This window comes from Lathyrus oleraceus, chromosome 5, assembly GCF_024323335.1.
Source record: "Lathyrus oleraceus cultivar Zhongwan6 chromosome 5, CAAS_Psat_ZW6_1.0, whole genome shotgun sequence".
NCBI classification, from domain to species: domain Eukaryota; kingdom Viridiplantae; phylum Streptophyta; class Magnoliopsida; order Fabales; family Fabaceae; genus Lathyrus; species Lathyrus oleraceus.
In genome coordinates, this window is record NC_066583.1 from 256,908,481 (window position 1) to 256,912,070 (window position 3,590).

Sequence of the window (3,590 nt, forward strand, 5' to 3'; positions counted from 1 at the left end):
TACGTATTGGGGGTAAAGATAGTGATTACTGAAAAGTCAATTGCTTCTTTACTGAACATGGAGAAAGATGGAGGAAAAAGGATTTACAACATCAACCCTAGGTCAAGGCGCATTGCTGAAGAAATCAACCCAACCATCTTCAAACTCAACACTGAAGGAAATCCTTCAAAGAATAAAGAACTTCATCAGAACCTCAGAGTATGGCTCAAGATCATTATGGGAACCATTCATCATCGCCCAACATCAAACTCCTCTGACTACATCAATACAGATCAGAAGTGCATTCTGTATTGCATTCACAAGGGTGTGAAGCTCTGCCTTCCTGCACTACTCTTCAGATATCTCAGAGACTCTATAAGGGAGACAAGAAACAACATGAAGCCCAGAGCCTACATCCCTCTGGGAAGACTTCTGTCTGATGTTTTCATCGAAAATGGGCTGGTAGATCATCTGGAGAAGAACAAGCTGATGGAAGATCTGGCGATAGATACTGGGAGGCCTCTGAATGCCAGAAATCTCAAGAGTATGGGAATCTTGAAAGAGATTCAAGTCAGACCCACGCTGGACACCTCCTGGGACGCTTTGAAAGATCAGAGGAAGCTGCCACATGGTCTTGCAAGGTTCTTCAAGAATGAACCCAGAGACGCTATCCTCTTCTACATGCAACGTCTGAAGGATGAAGGAGTCGACATATCTGATTTCAGATTGGAAGATTGTCTAGATTCAGAAGAAGACTTTGTCAGATTCAAAAGAGGTCCCTCTAAGAATAAGTCTTCAAAGGCAAAGAGAGCAAGGATAGGAGAAACTTCTGGAAACAGATCTCCAGCGCCTCTGCAAGTAACTACTAGTACGTCTGCTCCTTCTATTCCCTTTGAACAACTTATGGCTTCTTCTAATCCTCTCCCAACACCACCTATATACACATCCTCTGAAACCCCACCTTCTACAACCAGAACTTCACAACCTCTACCCAATTTTAATCTTGCTCACACTACCACTTCCTCTTCATCATCTTCAGCCCCAGAATCACCTCCATACCTTGACCTCTCCTCTGACCCAGAATACTCTGACCCTAACTCTCCAACCCTAGCCCAAATTCAAGTTCAAAACCTTGCTTCACAACAACCAACACAATCTGAAGCAACTTCACCTCCCCCAGAACAAACAACCAACATCCCTTCTGAAGACTAACCTTCTGAAACTCAACCCTCTGACCTCCACACCTCTGATATCACCCCTCCAAACACCTCCGCTGAACCTGAACCTCTAACATTAGACTTAAACCCTCCAAACTCTTCACCCCAAAGATCTGAACCTCAACCTGAAGCTGAACCTGAACCTCTAACACTAAACCTCAGCCCTCCAACCTCTCCACCTCATACCTCTGAAACTGACCTTTCTATACCTACCCTTGAGGAAGCCATAATGCTGGTCGCAGGGGCTTCAGTACAAAAGGTCAAGTCTCTGACCATTAACTCTGAAGTCAGTGATGATCCTGACTCTGTAAGGACACACTGGAACAGAGTCATTGGCTGGATGACCTCTGAGGCTTTTAAACTGAAGAACATCTCTGAACAAGTCAGAAATGGCTACATCAGAGATGTTGAGGCAAGACTCCAAGAAAGACTTGCAAGAGAAGCTGAAGCCAGAAGGCTGGAGGAAGAGAGACTAGCAAGAGAAGCTGAAGAAGAAGCCAGAAGGCTAGAGGAAGAAAGGGCAAAGGAAGCTGAAGCTAAAGCTTTGGCCGATGCTGCTGCTGCCGAAGCTGAGGCACAGGCTGCTGCTGAAGCTGAAGCAAAGGCCGCTGCTGAAGCACAGCAGGCTCTGACTCAGGGGGAGTCCTCATCTGTTATCCCTATGGTTCTCCAGACGCTTGAAGAACTCAAAAACGATCAGAAGGAACTCCGTGCCAGAATGGATAAACAAGATACTGTCAACGACAACATTCAGAACATGCTGGCTCAACTGCTTCAGAGAATGCCTCCGCCTCCCAACCCTTAGGCACTTAGGATTTTGTTGCTTTGCTTTCCTTGCTTGTGATGTTTACTTGTTCCTTTTGCCTCTGTTGCTTTTTTATCTGAATACAATGTTTTTCTCTTGAATTATTATTTTTGCTATGTCTTTTTGATTCTGACAAAAAGGGGGAGAAGTCATTAATTGCTCTGATGAAAATAATGTCTAAATACCTTAAGCACTCTGCAACATATTTTTTTCTTAAAAATTAATTTATCTAACTCTAGACTTAAGAAATTGCAGAAGGTATCAAGAAACCTCATTGCTTGGAAGCTCTGGTAAGAACTTCTGAACTCCCTAGCCTATCTCAGGGGGAGCTCTTGTCTATCTGATCTGATATTGTTTATGTTTCATCTGCTAATTAAGTTTGTTTTGTCATCATCAAAAAGGGGGAGATTGTAAGAACAAAAATTGTTCTACAACGGATTCCATGATTTTGATGATAACAAAGGATGAAACCAAAAATGGCACCCTAACGAAAAGTTTCTAAGTGTGCAGGGTTCTAAGGAAAGAAGGAAGAAATCATCAGATACATAATCATATCAAATATAAATTATCAGAAGACCAGAAGCATCTGAAGTAGAAACACGTTCAAGAAAGTCTAACTCTGAGCAAAACAGCAAAATATCAGAAGCATCTGAACAAGAAGTACGCTCTAGAAGTTCTGACTCTGAACAACGGTATGTCAAACTCCAGAAATTCTCAGCGCTATCTGAAGAAACCATCAGAACTCAAAAGAGATCAACATCAGAAGTTAGATAGCAAGATTCCAAGATCTCCAGAAACACGAAGACTCTGATTATGGAATTGCAAAATAAGGAAGAGTAACGTTAACTTCAAATAAAGTTATGGAAATGGATTTCCTAATACAGAAAGAGACGTTAACTCCAAATTCAAATGAAAAGGAACTATTTTTGGAAAGTAGTCATTCAAGGAGAGAAAGTTGCTTTGGCAACAAGCAACATAAGTTATGGCACTAATTATTATTCAAGAGTTATTATCTGCTATGATTTTTCAACGGATCCTTCTCTTCTATATAAAGGACTGCAAATCAACATTGAGGGCACAACAAGATTTTACTGAAACATCAACACACATAAACACGTTTTATTCTCTCAATCTTCACGAAGCTTTTGCTTAGTACGTGAAACACTTTGTTCTTACTGTTGTAATATTTGCTTATCTTAGAAGCACTAGATTACATTGTCTTTCATCTATTATTTTATTTTCCTCAAGTGACTATGCGTAGTCTGTATACTTGAGAGGACTAAGAGATCTTTCTCTTAGACGTTGTTTGTAAACAATCTTTCAAGATTAGTGGATTAAGTCCTTGTTGAAGGCGAAATCACCTTGGCCGGGTGGACTGGAGTAGCTTTGTGTTATAAGCGAACCAGTATAAAATCCTTGTGTGATTTTCATTTTGAAAAAGCGCTTATTTTCCAAAACAATTCAAACCCCCCTTTCTTGTTTTTCTCACCTTCAGTATAAACTTGTGATGATTCTATTGATCAGTAACATACACATATATATATAGACAAGAAGGGAGATCATGATCCTACAATTAAGCTAGTATTGAT